The 23,118-nt window shown below is 43.1% G+C and overlaps 1 protein-coding gene across 2 annotated transcripts in view; it reads right to left on the bottom strand.

Moving 5' to 3' along the window:
• MGAT5 (alpha-1,6-mannosylglycoprotein 6-beta-N-acetylglucosaminyltransferase) overlaps positions 1-23,118 on the bottom strand; it is a 190,046-nt gene that overhangs the window by 159,028 nt on the left and 7,900 nt on the right. Inside the window, exon 1 of one of the 2 annotated variants that reach the window (XM_054971634.1) lies at positions 17,323-17,462. The exons of the other annotated variant lie outside the window; for it this stretch is intronic. The gene's annotated coding sequence lies outside the window, so the exon portion shown is untranslated. Of the gene's footprint in view, positions 1-17,322; positions 17,463-23,118 lie in introns of those variants that run through there. 2 annotated transcript variants of the gene reach the window in all.

Below are 23,118 nucleotides of genomic sequence, written 5' to 3'. Positions count from 1 at the left end.
ACTGACACTAATCCCTACACCCAGAGAAAATGTATGAAATTCTTTGTATGTTGAAAGTTATAGAAATGCTATGTTTACTAACAATAAAACAAATGATACCTGGCAAACCTACTACTCTGTTTGCTTAGAAATGACCAGAATCTTCTCTGTATGACTGCCCACAATCTAAAGGATCATGCAATTATGTTTCCTGACTTAGGGCCTTTTTGACATGTTTCTTCAACAGCTGCTTCCATGCCACATAACTTGTTTCTAGCTTGGGTTCAACAAAACTCAGTCCTTTCCTACAGAATCTGAGACTGAAGCAAACAGAATGAATTTATTAGTGTTCAAACAACAACTGTTTCAAGACTATTCTGAAGCAGAAGAAATGTTACAAGTAAATGCAGCTTTCAGAATGTGACATAAACATACTCTTGTCTGGGGAGTAAAATTAAGACAGTCTTTCCTTTGAGACATGGTGCAAAGCTTTAAAAACATTAAAAGCGCTACATAATTTGAAAGAAAGCAATATTTTCCAAGTTTGCCTTTTTATTAAAAAAAAAGGTTCACTGTCTTGTTCTACTAAAAGGCTGTTTTCATGGCTCCAGCCACCTACTGTATGTATGCCAATATCTTGCTATATAAGAACATAACCCTTTGATACTTCCCTAACAGTTCAATCAATCCTAGCATTCACCTGTAACATGACACTGTTTTGAACCAATTTACTGAGAAAAGCATCTACAACTTCAGGAAGTCAAATGACCAAGCAGCCTTATATAGTCTTTAGTTACTCAGTTTCCTTGATAACTTATCAGTAAGACCATGCTTCACAATTTAAACAAACAAAACCTATGATCAAATAAACTGTTTCAGCTGATGAGAATACAAGCTTCAGCAAAGATTTCTGTGAAAATCCCTATTATACCATTTTTTCTGTTTTGCAATTCAGATTTTGGTGTAATTAAGACTGTTGGACTTTTGCAATCTTTCAGTTGCAAAAGTAGCTATTTAATGAGCCAACCATATTTTACTTTCAGTCCACTTCCTACTTGACCCAAGTATGTGTGCATGTCAAACTTCCAGCACAGTCAGAGTAGCTTCAGAAGGGAAAAAGAAGTGAAGAAGGAACAGGAAGTGCTTTTTGTTGGGAGCTGGCATATCACAGATGGCATACAGTGAGGTGAGGGTGAGAAAAGAAAGGCAATACCAAACTTCTATTTTGGTGACACAGAATGATCAGTTAATGCATTTGCTGGAGCAGTATTATTCTGTGCTGGATAACACAGTTCCCTTGCGCCTGGCATGCAAGCTGGGTTTTCATATGATTGGGTATCAGTTCACATCAGTTAAGAACAATACCAGTCCCAGGTAATGGATTAACTAAAAAAGAGTTATGATAGAACAGGAGGAACAAATCATCCTTGCTTGCTATATGAATGCTAGGTAACAGCCACAGCTGCAGCCCACTGACCCCCTTCCAAAGACCTGGATGTCCAGGAATGCAGGGCTGCCTCTCCCTCCGTGCGGTGAGGCAAAAGCAGCCCCCCGGCCCAAGCATGTTTCACGTGCAGCTGGGTTTGCTGTCTTTACACTACATGTGCTGTCAGAAGATGTAAGATCACTGCTGGCACATGCAGTTGTTTTTGTGGACAATCCTTTATCCCAGTATTACTTTTCATGTATATTATTTATGCATCCACCTTGCAGAAGGAAGGTAAGGAGGGTGCCTTCTCTTTAGGTTTTTAGGAAGTGAAAGAAGGCAGTATTGATGTACACCAAGCCTTTTAAATGGACTTAAATAGATTTTTTGAAATATTGTGTTTTTAATTGTTTTTATTAAGTGGTTGTAAATTGCCTTGCGTCCATTCACATGGGAAGACAGTAGTTGAAATTAGCTAATGGAAACTTCCAAGAACAGAGAAACTGACAAGTACTTGACCACATTCCTAAATTTCACTGTCAGTCCTGAAATCAGACAGTATAAAATGGAAATTCCAGGAAGGGGGGGAGGTGGATTCCTGATTCCTTGAAAATTGTTCCACTAACAGTATTTTCTAAAAAGAGAGAAGTTTGAAGGTTCTTTTTCAATAGCAGTTGCACATTACATCCACAGTTCCAAGACCTGTAATTGCTGTTATTTGCCTGTTCCTTCACTTGGCCTTTCCCATATTAATTTCAATGACATTCAATACCTCAATTGACCTTCCAATGACCTTTCAGAGGGCTGCTCAAAAGTATTGTTTTTTTTTTCAGATGTCAAATACAGGCCAATTTGCCCTCTTTCCTCAGGGCTATACCAACAAACTCTGGTTTTCTCCTCTGAAACAATGTATCAAATTAGATACAGATCTAAATTTCAGGTACCAATTGTGTATTAGACGTCTTGTATCATTAACTACTTTATAAAAAGCAAAATTCTTCTTGTTACAGTGTTACAGCTGTGTACTTCCTAAAAAGCAAGATCCTTCTTGTTACAGTGAGATAACTATGTTTCTTGCAACATGGAGAAATTGCACTATTTTTAAAGCATGCACAAAACATCAAAAATCATTGTATGCATGTTATATATTGCTATGGCTACTTTGGATATTGATCCATAAGAAGTGTACTTGTACAACATAGAAAGAAGCTTTTCCCACTGACTTTATTACCAGCTGGCCCTACAGACAAAATCATGTTCACATTTCCTCCTCTAAGTATGGACTTAACATAAAATAGCTAGATCATTTTCAGCCTGTTCACTGCAATGACATTACCGTCCTGGTTAGTTTTCTATTGTTAATAGATCTGTGTGAACAATATCTATATTGCCTTAACATGAAACAAACATCAAATTATTAAAAGTCTTTCCTAATTATGTGGAATTAGAAAACTGACATTTGAATAATTATGATTTACTGTTCTGGGGGAAAAGAACAAATGTACTAAAGATTACTATAGTTTCTCTCTCTTTAAAGGGAAGACTGTTATTTCCTTTGTGATTTTATAAAAAACTCTCCTGAGCTTCAAAAGCTAGTGGAAAATAACATAGCTATTTATTAAATGTTGACTCTTAAGAAGATAATAAAGCTATTGTTTTTAACAAGTTAAACTATACAGCAAGCTCAACTATACCACTCAAATTGATTTCATACCCATTCCATGCTCCAACTTAGCACAAAGATCTGTCACAGTGAAAAAGAGAGCATTCAGAAGCACCCAGGGCTTTGGAATGAGGTGTTCCCCCAAAGTTGTAGGAAGAAACAATGGAAACCAATATCATGCCTGTCTTTTTGAGTCCTGGTAGCAAAACCAAAAATGAACAGGAAAGCTTCTTTCAATCAGGAAAAGAGCATGGGAGGAAAAGTGGGTGAAAACTCTGCCTTCCTAGCACCTTCCTTCAAATATAAAACTCTTTTACAGTTCATCCAATGCTGACCATTATCTGATCCTTAGACTAGGTGTGACCTTGGCTCTGGTCAGGCAAGAAGTACTTACCTCCCTGACATCAAATGGGCTTACTACCTTGTTTAGTGCCATGCTAGAATGCCAGAGATCTGTAACCCCAGTGGACATTGTACAGACATGCTAGTACTTCATCTGTATCAGCTAAGCGGCCATTTTAAAAAGCTGCTGAGCAACACTGTACAAGTAATCCTCGCATGCCACCATCACATTTAAATTAAGACCATTCCAATTTCTTTGTTCCCAGGGCAAAAAAAAATCACTCTATATCATCACAGAGTTTGGATCTTAGAATAGCAGGCCCAAAGTTTGGATAAGCATAGTGGTTAATTCTGAGTAAGGCATCAAGTAGTTCCTAGTTCAAAGTCTAACCTCTGCCACAAACTCATTAAATGGGCTTAGATTTCAAAGTGGAAGTAGTAATACTAGTTCCAACCTGTTTCTCAAACATACCAATGATGTACTGAGCTGGTATATTGTAGATGAACACCAACTATGAGGCTATGAAGACTATGGTTCAAACATGTACTGAACTGGTATATTGTAGATGAGCACAAACTATAAGGCTATGAAGACCATGGTCCAAACACATTGGTTTGTATTAAGCAGAGTGCCACAAATTATATAGCCATGACAGGTATCTCTGTAACATGGGAGCCTCAGAATCTATGGTTCACAAATGGCTACTCCATAACCAAGTCAAAATTTGGCTAAGGAAAAAAAAGTTCTGATGCTTTGCTGAGAAAAAGGAAGATTTACACTGATAAAAGGAGGCCTACAGTTTGAGATTTTGCAAAGTTGTGGTTAGTACTGGTCAGTTCCTGGAAGACATGGTGGTATCTTGAAACAAGGGATAGGTGACAAAAGTTGTGTTCAACTAGTCAGAGTTCAGAAATTCATTCTGCATGAATGTCTGGAAAACTGGGGACCAACTTACCCAAAATAATAACCAGAACAGAAACTGCTACTAAAAGTAACATATGAAGACAGTGGTTAAGAATGGCTTGGTTTTGCTTAAACAATTTCTTCACATGTACACATGAAAGCAAGTTTTCAGAAGATGTGGTCAGAATATGAACAAAAAGCCAGGTACAAGATGCAAGACAGCTCCATTTTGCTCAGTAGATAACCAGATAATGAAAAGCCAGGTACAAGATGCAAGACAGCTCCATTTTGCTCAGTAGATAACCAGTGGCATCCTCTAGTCATCAAGTTAGTCTTCCATATAATCCTGAATAGTAACTCTGGATCTAATTACTGGAATGTATTGTAAATGGGTTCCAGCTTATTGTAACCAGATATAAGAAGGAAGTCAACACTACTTAAACATATTTCCCTGTGGTACATTTTGGGGGTTACTGTGAAATGCTTGATGCTAAGTTTATTTCATTTATTTAAAACATTTATTAGCCACATTCCCTCCAAAGATCCTCAAGGTGGCTTACAGTATAAAATATAAACACAAATATATTTTAAAAAACAAGTTAAAACTCAGTTAAAATACATAAAAAGCTGTCCTAAATAAAGTCTTCTCTTCACCTGCTTCCTTAAGATAGAAAGTGATGGGGGAAGTGCAACTCCATTCCATGAAAGAGACCAGTACCTCACAAGATCAGCACTCTGGAAGTTGGATTAAAGTGATTTTTAATTTTCATTATGTAGCCATAGCTGATTAACTGAAATGAGGAAAGATTAACTTTAAAAACACCAAGAGTTGGCTTCGATCCTACCTAGAATGTCCAAGGGCACAAGGAAGGAGGACATTTTCTGTTGATTCTCTGTTCCTGCAGGAAACTTCTAACGCTCATGCTATTCCTTGATAAAATTGTTGGGTCTGGCTAATACACTATTTTACAGTGTTCCATTTAAAACTAAAACACAGCTATATTTTGTTTATTTAATTGATTCTCAAAACCATTTATCTGTGTGGTCTTATCTCTTTTATGAATAAGCATTTTGAACTCAGTTTATTTATTAATTAAATTTAGTTTTCTATTGCCTCTGGTCTTCAAAATTCACACTGGCAGAGACCTAGAAATCTCATGATCGTCCATGAAGAGTAGTGAAGATGAATATTTCTTTCTGATTCAGTAAACTTCTTCAGAAAAAGAAGACTGGAAGCCAGTCACAAATGACTGAGGAAATCAGTGTCAAGGTTTAGTTATTTAGGTAAGAAAAAAGTATTGCAGATATATGGCTTCCAAGCACCCACCCACCTTCAGAGTCCAGCTGATTAATCAGCCAGCAAGGGACCAAGGTTGTCTCAGCTGGCTTCATCTGCCAACACTTCATTTCATTTCATCACTTATTTATTCTGCTTATATGGTCATAGGCCTTAAGCATAATTTAATACAGTTAAAATCAAGTACAAGCACAGTTAAAAATCAAGTACAAATATGCATCTGCCAACACTTAGACTGATTCTCAATAGAACCTGAATGGTCCCAGACACTCTGATCATGATACAGACAGGTAACAGAAACAGTGACAAATGCGATAAGACTGATTAGTTCTTCCAAAAAGAAAAAAAAAAGGTTGAAGTAGCAGCTTCCCAAGCCACAACACAATCTTTTAAAAGTAATCTATATTGCTACTGATGCCACCTGCTCTCTAGTTCTTAACTTGCCTATTTAATCTACCTCATGTGAACCAGAGAGGCCTGTACTAAGACAGCAGCATATGAGAATATCTGTTCTCTCCAAAGAGGATTGTTTTGTGAGAGCTATTCAGAAGCAGATAATTCATCTCTACTGTAGATGCTTCCTGTTCCAAGACCACATACCCCCGTTTCCCACAGTCCCCCTGAGTGAAAAGCACATCCAGCTTCAATATCCAGTGATTCCATTTAAAAGCATCATGTAGTAAATGATATGAATAAACTTTACCTGAGACACTGGAGAGCTGCTGCCAGTCAGAGGACACAATACAGATCCCAACAGACCAATGGGTTGACTCTGCACAGGGCAGCTTCAGGTATTCAGAATTCATCTCTGCTAAAAAACAAACAAACAAACAAAAAACCCTGCCATCTCCTCTATAGTAGACCTTAAGAGGGGTCTTGCCTAGTTGCCTGTGGGGCAAAATAAATGCCTCTAGAGAGAAAAATGTGTAAATGTGTGCATACCACAGGAACGATTAACTGCAGCTAGAATACTAGGCTGGGGGTGGTAGAAGAAGTGTATGCAATTGTTTATGAAGCTGCCTTTAGAAGACATGGAGCACACACTATAGCGGTAATTTTTAATGAACAAGCTGAGACAAGAATCACATACCTTTCTTTTTTGAAAGAATGATTAACTCCTATCCTTTCCTTACTTTAACAAAGTATCATACTAAGAGATGAAAAGGTAGCAGAGTTCTAAGATATTATTTAGCCTGCTATCACCAAACCAAATTGTCCATGCTACTACATATATATTACTGTAACACCTCTTCTGTATAACCCACCTACTTTAAAATATTTTGATTTATATGGGACAACATAGAGGATGACAAATACTGGAGTGATAAATAAGAGGGAAAATAAAACCACCAACATAAACCCTGTATTATGAGCAGTAAGTTCACCCAGAAACTGATCTGTTACAAATCACACTATGTAACCAGTGCACTTCCTTATTTCGGGTCTTCAAAAATTCAGCAAAACCCATATGACTTATCTTCTAAGGAAAGGCTACAAAAATCTAGACAGATAAAGATTTGTCACTAGCTGTTGCTAAGATGTGAAATCACAGCCATTTATGTCATCCTCTCAGTTTCCATAAACAGAAAGTTCTCCTTTCACCAGGCATATTTTAAATATTCTGTCTATTTATAAGCATCCATAAGCATTCATATTAAAAGAATGATGGTTTGCTTTTTAAAAAAAAATTAATATGCCTCTACACTTTCCCGGGCTATATTATGGTGAGTCTCATCTGACTTTCGTCCATAGCACAGATGTAATACATCTGTCATACAAGAAAAGACGTCCAGTCCATTAAAGCCCAACGAAACAACCAACAGAAAAGGTTGAAAAGCTGGAATGGGCTTTGACATCACAAAAAATGTATTATAACCAATTAATCACAAAAGTCCAAAATGTACCATTGACTAAGAGCAAGAGTTCTATCTGAAACAAAGAAGTCAAAACAAACCTGAACCCTGCCTGAAAACTGGCTCTTTGCTCTTACAAGATTTTTGTTAATGAACAGGAATTGGATATTTTACTTTCCCATGCCTATGATCTCCTGGTTGTTTTGAACTTGAACAAACCCATCTTAAATATTAAATATCTATTTCAGCTAAAAGGCAATCAAGAGATTTCAAATTAAAGTTCAGTCCCAACTCACTGTATATATGTGTATGGAGGGCAGGGGGTACACTCTGAACCAATTTTGTAGAGCAAGTTTCAGACTCAGTTTGATTTCCTGCTTTAAACATATACATTAATGTCATGTTAGATATCCTGGGTAAAGATGCAAAATTTTCAGAAATTCTGAAGTCATGAAACACGCCCCCTTTTTTTCCTATGAAAAATGGAAATTTTGAGGAAACGCTGAAATACACGCAATACTTACTTTACTCTCAAACCTAAACATACTTTGCTGCTTAATGCAGCTTTATAACTTAGCTAACATACAAAATTCTATTAACTGGCATATTTATGCAATTAAAAATATAAATACCCTCATTTTCTACAAGCAAAATTACAAACACAAAAGTGAAAGATAGCTGCAAACCACTGCATCCTAAACTATCTTAGTAGAGTTCACTCATGCCAAACATGCATGCATGTACATACACACAAACACAATTTCACAAGTGTTTTTATTCAGTGGCCCCCCAAATTTCCCAAAGTTTCAATCAAGAAAATGGGGAGTGCGGCATCCTCAGAAATTTTTTTCAGACCTTTATTTCTGATCTTGTGTAGGCAAACTTCCCAAGAATCACAAGCCAAATATGACAGGCAAGAAAGCAGTCTTTTGTAGATTCAAGTACAGGAAGAAAATACAAGTGTCCCGCCATCGCAGTCTTAGGTTGAAAACAGCAATATAACCAAGCCATTCTGGGATGTCTTTGAGTGAATTCTCCATTTATTCATTGTGAATATGAAAGACAATCACTGAAAGCTTTCTGCAAAATGAAACCTCATCAATGCCTGAGTGATCCACTTTTCCATGCATATCTGAAATGTTCAGTAATGACTACAAACCCTGTACTTTTATTACAGCTACATCAAGGAATGACTGGACTACAACAGGAGTTAACCAGAACTCAAACACTCCTATCCTCAGCAGTGAATGAAATTATTAAAGCTCAAGTCAGTGAATGCAATGTTACACAACAAAACACAACCTCACTATTTACTACTTGTAGAAGCTAACAATTCCTTTAGCATCTCTGCTAAGAATCACTCTGGCACAGAGGTATATGCAGGTAGGGAGACTGGAAAACTTTTCATATTTCATACTTATTTAAAACATTTCTATGCCTCCTTACAACGACATTTAAAATAAAATAATATATGACAGGGCCTAGTCTGGAGACATGATAGGGACAGTTTAAAAAGCAAACATGAGTAATTTTCTGAGCAACCCAGCTTCAAATCTGAACTTTTTCCTGCAATTGTTTTCCCTGGATTTGTAGACAAATCTGTCATGGCTTCATCTCTTGATTTAAGTATTCACAGATTTGTACATATTGAGAATGATAGACAGAGAGACAGAGAGAGATACTGCCTGACGTGGATAGCCCAGGTGAGCCTGATCTCGTCAGATCTCAGAAGCTAAGCACGGTTGGCCTTAGTAATTGGATGGGAGACCTCCAACAAAGGCCAGGGTTGCAGAAGCAGGCAATGGCAAACCACCTCTGTTAGTCTCTTGCCAGGAAAACCCCATCAGGGGTCTCAGTAAGTCAGCTATGACTTGAGGGCAGTCACCACCACTACAGACCTGTTTAATTTTGCCATGCTTATTTTCTAGGTGCATAGACTTGATGTTTGTTTTCAGTATTCAGTATACTCACCAGCAATGAAATTTTAGGTGGAAGCACAATTTCCAGATCCACACAGATCTGGGAAGCAGAGTCAAGAAGAGCCTGCATTCAAACAAGCATAGTGTCATATCGTTTCTGGATTATGTATACAATATACAATGAGATGACTATGTTGGTGGAGAACAAAGCACTTTCAAACTCACCCCAAATCAAGGGTTGTGGGGTTTTTTTTCTGTAAAGCCCCACATGACTCATGAGCAGAACAAACTGGATATATCCATTAGGATTATATCCTTTCTGCAAGTTTCCAGAAGCTTCTGCCTGGTTTTTGCTGAAAACAGAATGCCAGCTTAAATGGACCAAACTACTAAAGGCCCAAAACAAATTAAGTACAAGTGCTTTCTGTTCAATTATTTACTCCTTTATAAAAATTAATACTGAAAGAGCAAGATCACAATAAGTGATACTATCTCTGAACATCAATGGGGCAGGACAAGAACAATGCTCTAAATGAAGCAATGGCAAAGTTGGCACAAACACTTGCCATTAAGTGGCTGATTAAAGAGTGGACTTCCCTATCACTGCAGTAGTGTGAAACCACAACAATATTATAACAACAGTAGGCTTTTCATTCTGCGTATTCTACATATAAGGTCATTTTTTTTAACTGTGGTAACTTCACATGGTAACTGTGAAGTATGTTTCTGCAAGAAGTAGCTCTCTGTTCAGTAACTTATTTCTGTGTATATCAAAGGTATATCTGCATCCAATTATGTCAGTAATTCTCCATTAGCTTCAACAGCAGTATAGAGGACAAGGGGGGATGCTATGGGGGGGGGGATTTGCCAATATTAATACAAGTATACTGAAGGAGGATGGGAATCTTTGTGGAGCAGCAGTGAGTATCACTGTAATGATGTTCTATAATGTAATAGTGCAGCAATGCAAATAAAAGTACCCAAGTGTGAGTAGTATGTCTGGCCTTTGTTTTCTCATACTTATTTAATACCTACTTGGTTATTCCCACCATTTCCAATTGTACCAATTTTCAAGAGAAACGCATTGCTGGAGCACAATTATAAACTTATTTTATAAAACCATTTCTATTTTACTGAAAAAATAGGATGTGTTGAAGGGAGGTTGACAGGTTTATTTATGACAAGCAATGATCAGCACCTTGCCAGAATGACTTTATTCAATAACATCCTTATTAAAATATTTTTAGCTTTTCCTAATTTCTCTTCAATACTTTCCTCGAACTTAATGTAATCTTGGCAGAAATACTGACAACATTCTGCAACAGATTGCTAAAACAGACATGTCACAAACTAGTTGCCTTGCTGCCTGTGTAACTGAATGATTTTCTTTGAAATAAAAATATTACGTGGCTTTTGTATATTTTTTCAAGTGTTGCAGAAACTTCACACGTAATCCTTATACCCATATCACAGAAGGAGAGTTAGAAGCATGAGAGACAGTGGCTTGCCTAAGGCCATCAATTATGTCCACGGTAGAGAAAATCAGTACTACGGACTTCCTGATTTGTAAACACACTCTTAACTACTGTACCACATCACACAAAGTTTTACAGCTAAGTAGGAATCCTGAGAATCTAAATTTTCAGGCTTCAGAATAAGCTTCCAGTATTCATGACTGCTTAAAGTATCTCTCGAGGATATGAAAGCATTCTGTGCCCCAAGACACTTTTCCTGAATTGCAACATCTGTAGTACAACGTAGCTTCTAAGTAATGCTGATAAGAAAAAAAGAAATTCTCAGTGAAGCCTAATATGTTGTGACAAGGAACACAAGCTTGAAATACACAAATAAAGGTTATATTTATATTTAGAACTACATATTTCAGAGATTGATGGGTTTGATCTCTTAATATTTTTGGAATATGACATCCCCCCCCCTTTTTTTAAAGCAAATTTCTGGAAAATATGTCAGAAAAAGGTCTGTATACAAGAAGGCTTTACAGAAAGTTTGAGAGTATGAGCACTGCTTCCAAGAGCCCCACAAACACAATGCCAGGCTGCCAATTTAACTTTGATTACCAGAGAGAAAGGCTTTAGGATGACCCATCACATAATAAATCTTTTCTTAAAAAATGATGTCCCATGTTATGACAATTCGTTAAACAAACAGAAAGGGTTTTGTGTTTTACAAAATCCTTGTACTTTGTGCCCTTTCAGTTTATTTTCATTACGGATGCTAGTTATAGCTTTATCTATAGTCCTGAATGGACCATACCTTTGTCAGACATTTCTGAAAAGAACAGCTGTACTAATCTAACAAAGGATAAAGGCAATACTCCACTCTGACCAGAAACAGCGCTTCAGCCAGCTGTATTAGACCACTGTAAGTAACAACTTGTAAAGCTTTGTGTCACCCACCCACAATGATTTTTTTCTTATTCCACAAATGGGGTAAACTTTTTAGTAAATTTCCATTTAAAGAAAAAGTGGAAACTGTTTTCCAGAAAATAATTTCAAGTTAATTGATACTTCTTCTAGATGAATACCCTTCTCTTGGACCAGTTTTTCCACCATTCCAGCTCAAAGAAAGAAAGAATCCTAGCACACTTTGGAAGATGAATATGTACAAGCAGCAAAACATGTGTGTATTCATAGACAACTTATTTTTAATACTTGTTTTGTAAAGCAGAATTTTATTTATTTTATTTATTCAATTTTTATACTCTTCAGTTAAGATCTCAAAGTAGTTCACAACAATTACAATGGTTAAAAACAATACAAAAATATAATATTCAATATAATCATAATAAAACTGCCTAATACAATTATTAAACATGACTCTAATCTTTACCCCATCTTATAAATCCATACGAATAATAAAAATTGCAGGTAGATAAAAATGCACAGCAATTTACTCTGCCTCACAAAAGAGTATTAGATAGCAAAGGCATGCAAAAATAGTTCTGTCTTACAGAGTTTCCGAAACATCAATAGTCCTGCTGAGCATTCCAAAGGGAGGGTGCCACAATCATAAAGGCCCTCTTCCAGGGGGAAGAAAGTTGTGCCACCCCTTAGCCAAAAACCACCAACAAGCCCTAAGAAGATGAATGAAGCAGGCAAGAGGGGTTCATAAATGGAGAGGTGGACTTGAATGTATGAGGGTCCTGGACCATGAAGGGCTTTAAAGATGAGGACCAATGCCTTGAATTGGATCTGGAGGCTAATTGCAGTGCAGCTGTTTCAAAATCGGTATTATATGAGCTGACCATGGTGACTTGGTCAGCAATCTAGCAACCACATTCTGTACCACCTGAAGTCTCTGGAGCATCTTCAAGGGTAGCCCTATGTACAGAGAGTTATAGTAGTCTAGAGGTGGCAGTCACACAGATTTAATGTTGCAAGGTCAGATTTAGATATGGAGAAAATTGTCGGGCCTAGTGAAGATGGAAAAATGCTGTTCCAGCCACAATGGACACCAGTTTGTCCATGGAAAGCTCAGAATCAAGCCAAACCCCCAAACTCTTTACAGAGTCCACAGCAGAAAGATGGGCTCCGTTGAGTAATAGAAGTGACAAATTTCTCACAGCCAAAGTTCTTCCCAGCCACAGGATCTGTTTGCAAAGGATTTAACTTCAGCCAGCTACCTCTCAGCCACTCCACTATGGCATCCAGGCACTGGGTCAAGGAAGAGATATCTGCTTCTGGTTGTTTTAAAGTAGAAAGTAGAGTAGGGGGTCATCAGTATACTGGTGGCATCCAACCCCACATATACATATATATATTATATATATATACATATACGGCAAGCCATTGCCAGGCGGTCGCTCTTACCCCCAGTAAGGCTAGACAGGACCAAATGGCCAATTGTGTCAAACATTGCCAACAGATCTAATAAATCAGCAGAGCACAACTGCCCTTATCTAAACTGGATGTCATCAACCAGAGCTATTAAAGCAGTCTAAGTCCCAAAGCCTAGCCTGAAGCCAGTCTGGAAGGGATAAAAAGTTGATGATGTATCATTCAAAACCTGCTGAAGCTGATCAGCCACCGCCCTCTCAATGACCTTACCTAGGAAAGGAAAAATTCGACAGTGTAAAAAGGAAGACTTTTTCAACAGAAGTCTCACTACCTTGCAGGGCCGGATCGATGGGGGGGAGGGGGTAGTCTGTCCCTGGCACTGCCAAAGAGGGGGTGCCAGGCACAGTTGCCAGCCCCAGGAGCGCGCTGCCAGACTCGGGAGCGCGCCTGGGGAAAGGTGAACGGCAAGGGCGGCCTCCCAGCCACCCGCGCTGCCTTTTGCCTTTCCCACAGGACAAGGGGCGGCCAGCTTGCGGGAAAGGCAAAAGGCAGCGCGGGGAGCTGGGAGGCCACCCGCGCCGTTCGCCTTTCCCCAGGACAAGGGGCGCACGGCAAGCCGGCCGCCCCTTGTCCTGCGGGGCAGGTGAACGGCGCGGGCAGCCTCCAAGCCACTCGCACTGCCGCCAGCTCCACAGCGCGCTGGGACAGTCAGCTTGCCGTGGGGGGGGGGGGCAGCGTTATGATGTCACAGGAGTGACGTCATCACGCAGCGCCAGGAGCTGTAGAGCCTGACTACGGTTGCCCTGGGTGCTGGCAACCGTAGATCCGGCCCTGCTACCTTGAGGGAACTAGGAAATTGGTCTGGTGCAAGTGAACAGTTAATAATTGTTCAAAAGATGCTTCCCATCACATAATGGCAAGATTTAATTAGCCAAGAGGGGCAGGGGTCCAATGAACAGGAGGTAGGTCTTACAGCCATCAGGGTTCTGTTAATATCTGCGGGAGTAAGTGAACAGAAGGAGTCTAAGAATGGATCCAACAATGCAGATGGTGACACTGGTACGTTACTAGCAACAAACATGGCAGCCAGGTCAGCACGAAGCACAGAAACTTTATCTGTAAAACAAGTTGCAATTAATCACAGCTAAAAATCAAATCATCTACCATTTTAGACTCCATAAAAGGAGCAGTTAACTGCCGAATCAATCTAAACAACTGAGCTGGACATGAACTCGAGGATGCGATGGAGGTGGAAAAGAATTCCTTTTTGCCGCCTTCACCACCACTTCATAGGCCTTCAAGAGAGCCTTATAACATGTTCTCATAGTCTTGTCACGAGTCTGGCACCATTTACGCTCTAGCCGTCTTAATGACCCCTTAGCCTCTCTTAGTTCCTCATTATAACATGGAGCCACCAAGGGCGGACACAAAGAGGACGTCAGGGAGCAACTCTACCGATGGCCTTAACCACTATGCTACAATACAGAATTGGACCAATAATTTCCAGCATGATACACAATTTAGAGGATCTGCAGCAACGTCTCTTGCAAAATGACAATATTCTGGGTGTATCCTACCAGTTTCACATTTGGGACACTTATTTCTTCTGTTTCATGGTGGATTCGTGTTAACAACTACAATTAATTCAGTGTCGGTAGCACAAAGCTCTTCAAGCCTCAGAATTCAAGATTCCAGTTTCTGCACTTAAGAGTGCAAAAAAGCTTTTGTCAACCTTTGCTTGCAGAATAGAAGTATACCTCATTGTGTTTTACTGCCGATACACTTGTCCTCAATGCATCATTTACTGCTGTATCTCACTGTACTACATCTGAATTACCCTGTGGATGGGTCCATCTTCCTGCTTCTCAGTTCTGTATAAAATTATCATGTATATTGACAAAAAATAGACTAACAGCATGCTATACCAGGACTGAGAATTTTAATGCCATGATTTCATATTCTCTCCTTACTACACATGGCATGAAGTGTTTCTACATACAGAAAACATGCCTAAGATAAAAGTCTACCGTCACATTACCAGTCACAAAATGATTGCATAATTTGAGAATGCAATGGATGACCAATGTAAGACTTACATGTCAAATCTGAAGGTTTAACTCATTTTTTTTCTAATACATTATTCCTCATCACATATACAGGTCTGTGTGTGAAGTGGTTACATCCAATTACAACAAAATATTGCACCGACAGAACAGGTACTCTTCAGTGACCTGGTATTTCTATGGGTCTTAACATAAAACATTCCCTGACCCATGCCTGTATATGTGATAGAGGATAACAGGCAGGAAAAGAGACACTGGCCCACAAACATTTAATAATCTATTCTCATCTTGCTTATTTTAAAACAACTACATTGGGTGCCAGTTTGTTTCTGAGTTCAATTCAAGGTGCTGGTTATCACCTTTAAAGCCCTTCACGGTCCAGTACCCACATATCTGATGGACAGTCCTTCCCCAGATATTCTTGTGCGGCAACTACAGTCTTCTGGTTGCCACCTTCTAACTATTCTCCCACTTAAGGTGGTCCACCTGGCATCTACTACAGCCTAGTCCTTTCCTACAAAGGCTCTCACCTTGTAGAATAAGCTCCATGAGAGGAGGTAATGAGGTTTTATTGTATTTTGTATCTTTTCAGTTAACGGAATTGTAAACCATCTAAAGCAACAAAGGAAAGGTGAGGCACAAACATTTTAATAAAATAAATAAATCTCATTTTCACGTGTCAAGGAAATGCCAGAAATACCTTGTGTTTAGGGGAGATGCTTTTATGTTGTTTTGCTTTCTGCATACACCTTCAAAGAGTCCCCAATAACTGTCATGAAGGAGGGAGAAGGCAAGTGATAGAGCTACAATCTCTGCTTGCTGACCCCCTCCCAACCTACACCGATGCCAAGACAGCACATAGCCCACCAGCCCAGCAGGGGCTGAATCAAGGCCAACAAGTGTTCAGTGGCATGGAAAAGGTTGCAGCCATTTCCCAACAGAAACCAGGCTGAGGCAAGGGAACAACAATTAGCCTTCATGGGCATAAGAAAGGGGGGGGGTGGAGAAGAGACCGTTTCTCTTTCATGGGGAACAAATAATAGCTCTCTATAAAGACAAAGGCAATGGGAAAACATGTTATAACCCATGGCCTGAAAGGAATAGGCACTAGGAGGAAGGGGGAGGAATCAGCTGCTCCCTCCCTTTATCCCATCCCTTCAAGGCATTCCATAAAACGCTCAATTATTATATCCTCTCAAGCAAGTCAGAAAAAGGTAGGGAGAGAAGAATGATCCTCTGACAACAGAGGCGAAAGAGAGAAACTAAAGGTTGTCCCTCGGCAAATGATCAGAATAAAAACACAATTCTCGGAGATGAAAAACACAACAACACTTTTGTCAAAAGACGACAGGGGGGAAAGTAAATCAAAAGCTGCCCTACATGTCCGGGCCGGGCATGGCAAAGAGATGTAGCAGCCGCGATTTCAAATGCATTCTTAGGAAGGGACACGAAAGGACAAGAGCGCGCAGCCTCTTTCCCCACCCAGCTAAAGCAGACAAGAACCGCGTTAGGTAGGACAAACTGGAAGACTCTCGCTTGGCCGAGAAAGGTAGATAAGAGGGTGGTGAAAGTACGCGGGACAGGCACTGGGGGGAGGGGGCAGAAGGCGACGGAAGAAAGTGTAAGCTTCATTTTAAGTCAACGAAGGGGACCTACGAGCTTAGTCCCCCCCCCTCGCCCAAACAGGCAAGGAAGAGGTTCTGCACCCCAAAGACGCAGTTGAGGACAGTCGGCACTTATTCCTCTCCCCCACAGAGAAGGCATCCCTTCCTGACTCTCTCACACACACAGAGCACGCAGAAATGCGGCCAGAGAAGGGCTCTCGTTTTCCCCGCCACTGGTACACGCGCACAGCCCTCAAGGAAGGAGGGAAGGCGGCGGCGGCAGCACGTCTAACTAGGACACCGAGTCAAGGAGAGGAGGCGGCGCGGCGGCAGCAGCCCCCTCCTCGTTCCCTGGTGCCCAGCAACACCGCCGCAGACCCCCACCCGGCCCTTTTCAAGCGGCACTTCGAGCCGAGCTTCCTGGTGCTGGTTTAAGTCGGGCAGAGAAGGAGGCAACGCCGAAGAAAGCTCTTACCCGCCGCTCCCGCGCCGCCTCATCCTCGCTCATCCTACTCCCCCATCGGGGCCGGGGTTTGGCTCCCTCCCCGCCGGACTGGCGAGGAGGCCGGACCCAGAGCCACAACGCAGCCGCTGCCGCCTCTGGTGCTACTGTTATTGCTGCCGCCGCCAAGGCGCCGTGTCGCTGGGCTGGGGCCAGACCCACAATCGCAGCACCGGAGCTGGCGAGCGAAGACCCGAACGCGGCGTTTCCCCGGGCGCTGCTGCTGCTGCTGCTGCTGCAGGGTCAGGCAGCCCGGGCCGAGCAAGGAGCGTCTACAAGCCGCCCGCCCGGCCGGGAGCGTGCACAGCAGCCTCGCCTCGTCAGAGCCAGGAGGCGTCTGCAAACTACCCGCCCTGGCGAGAGGCGTGCCAAACAAAACGCCGCAGTAAGGGAGCGTCTGCAAAGTGGGATCTTTTCTCTAGCCTAGGGAGGAAAGAAAAGAGCAAAGCGAACCCACGCGGAGGCGGAGTGGCTGTGGGCTCACGGCTGTTTATGAGTGCATGTGCTTTGATTTGTATCGAGAAACAACAGCAGCAACATGCACGGCCGCAGTTCTCCGGAACGCAATAAGCACGGTTCCTCACCCAGGCAGGAGAAGGTTAAATTCTAACCACCATCCCATACTCTCTCTGTGTGTATGTGTGTAAAACAACACTGCATGAGCAGGAAGCATCTGCAGTCCTCATCTGTGGTTGTCCTGGAGTCCTCACAGAGGATTAAATTTTTAAAGGTGTTTGCAAATACCTGGTCTCAGCCACCGAGTCGCCAGTTGACCATCTAATTTTAGATAAACTCTAATTTCCGTTTTAAGCGTCTTGCCTGTATTTATATCTCCCGCTCTCTTTCCTAGACGTCAACCATTGCCAGAAGGGTCAAAAATCAATCTAATAAAGCTTTCTGCAGTGCAGTCTTCCTTATCTGGAGATAAGGAGACAGACGCTAAAATCCTAAAAATGCTTCCGTGAATAAAATGGGACATGCTTCTGAGAAGACTTGCTTAAAATTGCTCCCCAAAGCACCAAATCAAGCGAGTCCCACACCAAATCAAACAAGCAATGCAATGGAGATCAGACCAGGGCCCTGACAGGAACACAGTTTTTCTGAGCCTGGTACAAAACTTGCCTCACCACCCAGTCCCTGAACACACACAGCCTTATAAATCCTGAAATAACATGTTCTATTTTATTTCTAAAATGTAATAAATAGATAATAGCAGGGCAAAGGATTTTAATCTGGCCGCACACACATCCACACATTCGGTCATGGCTGGACAACTTCAAGTTTTCTGGAATGAATGGACTTGTTTAGATTCTTTCCAATCTGGTTTTAGGCCTAGTTATGGGACTGAAACAGCCTTGGTTTCCCTCAGTCTGTGGGCTAAGAGCAAAAATCAGCATACTGATATCAGGTGAAGTGGCAGAACTTCTATATGTTTTTCTGAAAGGGGTATGTCTATGTATTATGTTTATGTATTATGTCCTTCATCCATGACTGGAAACCCTGCCATGCTAGCCATATGAGTGCTTCATAAACTAGTTTGTGAAGTCGAACTGCATGGTTATACTTTGAGGGTCTATTGCCCCAGATACTGAACCTTCTGCTATTGTGCCTGATTTAATGCACAAATCCTACAGTTCAACATCTTGAAACCGCTTACTAGTGATGGTCATAAAAGTGCATATAGCCTGAAACACATCCATTCTAATTATTATTGTATGCTTAAATTTTTCTGAACGCTTCCATATGATTTCTACAGCTTTTGCATAAAGTGCCTGATCATACAATCATACTATCTTGGATAACTGCAGAGACTGCATGATGTTAATAGACTGGTTTAGGACATTATAAACAATTGACATTTGGGTTGCAGGAGTATTAATGTGGGTAAATAGCCAGTATCAACTTGCTACAGTTGTCTAACATACTTTAGGAGACTATTTGGATCAGGTAATATCACAAAACAGGATGTTGACTAGAGTGGGTCATAGGGACTAGACATGGGCACAAACAGCATTACGAATGGAAAAAAACAACGAACAGGCTGCTCACCTGCTCTCGAACAGGTTGTTCGTGATGCGCCATTCCAGCCAAACAGGTGATTGTTGCAAGCCTTGTTCGTTGCACTTGGCTGCCGTTTGGGAAGCCATACACTCAGGCGCCTTCAATCAATTGCCTCAGCAACGGAGGGAGGGACTGCCTGAACTCTGTATGCACTCCCTCTGTCTCCCCGGACACCCCAATCAAAGCCCAACTTAGCTTGATGGGCAGGTCTTCCTTCCAAGCGTGGAGCTGCAAATTGGTTATAATCGGTAATGTGGGAGCAGACACCAGGGGGTAGTGAGGGAGGAGGGGGTGTTCTGTGGCCATGGGAACTCCAATCTCATCCCTGCAAACCCAGTTAGGCAGTTCTGACTGCCAACCACAGACCTCCTGCGTTTCTCAATGAGACCTCTGCTTATAAAAGGGCACTGCGATCTCAGTTCGGGCTTTCACTTTCTGCAAGCACTGGAGTGGGACAGAGCCTTGATAGCCTTTTGGGCGAGAGAGAGGGAGAGTGCATTGGAGCTGGGCTTTTTTTCCATGTGTTTGGTGGGTGGGATAGGGAGCTATCCGCTCTGGTTCCAGGGCTGCTGCCAGGCCCTGGGGCCAAGCTCAGTGGGCGCCTCGGCTGAGGGCTCACCCTGACTATTATTACTATTAGTATCAGTGCCTGATCTGGTGGTCAGGCTTGTGGGTGTGCTGGGCTAGGGCTCTAGCCTCAGCCTCCAGTTCCAGGGCTGCTGCCAGGCTCTGGGGCCAAGCTCTGTGCGCAGCTTGGCTGAGGGCTCACGCTGACTATTATTATTATTATTATTATTATTATTATTATTATTATTATTACTATTATCAGTGCTTGATCTGGTGGTCAGGCTTGTGGGTGTGCTGGGCTAGGGCTCTAGCCTTGGCCTCCAGTTCCAGGGCTGCTGTGAGGCCCTGGGGCCAAGCTCAATGGGCACCTCGGCTGAGGGCTCACATTGATTATCATCATCATCATCAGTGCCTGATCTGGTGGTCAGGCTTCTGAGTGTGCTGGGCTAGGGCTCTAGTCTCAGCCTCCGGTTCAAAGGTTGCTGCCAGGCCCTAGGGCCAAGCTCAGTGGGCACCTCAGCTGAGGGCTCACATTATTATTAGTGCCTGATCTTGTCAGGTATCTGGGAGTGCTGGGCCAGGGCTCTAGCCCCAGCTTCTGGTTCAAGGGCTGCAGCCAGGCTCTGGGGCCAAGCTCTGAGGGCACCTTGGCTGAGGGCTCACAGTGTTCTCTCCTTTTCTGTCCTCCTTAATTCTAGTTTGGAGGCACAATGAGTCTTCATGTTGTGGTGGCCGCCATGTGTGGTCGTGGGGTGAAGTGCAAAGGCAGTCCTCCTGGTTTACTTGTGGAAAGCAGTACTGGGTGTGGCTCAGGGGGAGCAGAGAGTGCTCCCGCTCCCCCATATTCACCTGTGGAGGCTGTGGAGGAGGCCAAAGAGGTCTTTCTGCTGGTGGGAGAGGATCTCTCTAAACATTTTGAGGAGGAGGTGGGTGAGGGATCCTTGGAGGAATGGTTTGTGTTTTATGAAATATCCCTCCCATCCCCATCCCAAACTCTCTGTGGTGTCCCTGCCTGCAGTCCACCCCTCACTCTGTTGTCTGTGGCCAGCTCCACAGTGCAGCCTGTAACCGTTTGTCCTCCTTCCCCTGGGACAGTTGGTGGTACACGTTTCAATGCCTCTGTATGGAGGCACTTTTGGGCCCTTCCTAATGACCCCTGTGTGGTGTGGTGCTGTGCCTGTGATGTCCTGGTGCGCAGGGGCAAAAACCCGAAGCACCTGTTGTCGATGGCCTTGACTAGGCACCTGAAGACGCACCATCTGAGCCTGTGGTCTCTGTCCACGCCCAACAAAACATCCATTGGGGGGAGAAAGGGTGCGACCAGCTCTTCTGAGCGAGGATCAGTGGGAGGGTCACCAGAATCCACCCCAAGCAAGAATCCTTCCCCTGAGGGTGACACTGCTGGGAGTGGAGTGCTCAGGCAGGCTGCACTCACGGAGGTTGTTCCCTTGGGGTCTGGGACAGCGCAGCTTAGAACAGCGAGGTTGAGGGCTCAGGAGGCGGGCCTTCGTGTCTTGGCAGAGACGATTGCCCTACATGGCTTGCCCCTATCCATCGTGGAGCGCATGGGCTTCCACAGGCTACTAAAATATTTTGCCCCTTGGTTCTCCATGCCGTCGCCACGCATCCTTGCTCATCATGTCCGGTGTGTATCTCGAATGAGGGCTGGCACGTTTGGGTCAGGTTTAGGCAGGCCTACTCCCACTGCTAACAGGCTTCTGAGGCTTTGCTAGGCCTTCCTGGCACAGCCAGATCATCATAGCAACTCCCTTCTGCGAAGGCAAGAAAGTGGGTGACGTTGGCAGCAGCCTCCTTTGGGCACTTGTGCAACATCTCAGGAGCTGTTGCACATGTATTTGAGCTGCACAGTGCCCCAATCCATTGCAACTGCTGTGCCCTCTGAGCAGGGGGGAATGGGTCCCTTGACTTCTGTCCTTTCCACAAAAGCAGGAAAGGCTCTCAGTAGTGAGTAGTGCCTGCTCAGGCTAGGTGTCTGAGTGGTGGGTAACTGCACCAGCCCCACTCAGTTCTCGGGGCTGCTTCCACTCTAATCTTTCCTAGCGACCTCTCCTGTCCTTTCTCTCCCATCCTTTCCACGAAGGCAGGAAGGTGGTTCATGTCTGCACATTTCATCATCACTCACACAGTCCCCATTTCTCCTTCCACGAACCCTTTGGAGACCTCTGCTGTCCATTCCATCCCATCCTTTCCATGAAGGCAGGAAGGTGTCTGGTGTCTGGTGGTGCCACCCAAACTGTTATGAGTAGTGCCTGTACTGCCTGTTCAAGTGAGGTGTCTCGGAGCAGTGTGGAAATGCTCTGGCCCCTCTCATTTCTCGGAGCTGCTGGTCCCTCTTTCTACCTCTCCCTCTGTGGAATCACTCCAACCCTTACGAACGACCTCTCCTGTCCTGCCCATCCCCTTCTTTCTGTGAAGGCAGGACGGCGGGTCATGTCAGCTGCTGCTTCACGAGGGACTATCATGTTACTGCTGCCTCCTTGGTCACGAGGGACAGCTTGGCTGCGTTTGCACATCTGATTGTACCATATAGGGATACAGCACAGTTGCACAGCATGGCGGCTCCCCTGCCAATGGAACTGACTGGACCCCTTTGAGCCGGGGGGGAATGTGTCCTGTGACTCCTGTCCTTTCCACAAAGGCAAGAAGGTGGGTGATGGCAGCTGCTGCTGCTGCCCTATTTCTTCCTCTCCCTCTCTGGGACCACTCCGACCCCTCCCAACTATTTCTCGCTTGGGAGCTTTCCAGTTCCCGGTCCATACCTCTCCCTCTCCGGTACTGCCACGAGTCCCTTCCCAACCACTTGCACCACCCCGTCCCCTCCTTTCCGTGATGGCAGGGAGGTGGTTGATGCCAGCAGCCGCTGATGGTTTGGGGTCTTCCAGGCCCTGTCACAGGATCTTCCAGGTACAGCTCATCACTGTGGCTGGAACCCCTTGGTCCCCCTCTCCATGACCACTTTGTCTCCCCCCTCTTTCATCCCCTCCCTCTCAGGTACTGCCATGAGTCCCTTCCCCACCACTTGCACCACCCCGTCCCCTCCTTTCCGTGATGGCAGGGAGGTGGTTGATGCCAGCAGCTGCTGATCTTCCTTTTCCTTCACACAGGATCTTCCAGGTATGG

The sequence above is a fragment of the Eublepharis macularius genome, chromosome 2 (assembly GCF_028583425.1).
Source record: "Eublepharis macularius isolate TG4126 chromosome 2, MPM_Emac_v1.0, whole genome shotgun sequence".
Taxonomy (NCBI): Eukaryota; Metazoa; Chordata; class Lepidosauria; order Squamata; family Eublepharidae; genus Eublepharis; species Eublepharis macularius.
This window is presented reverse-complemented; position numbering and strand designations above follow the sequence as displayed.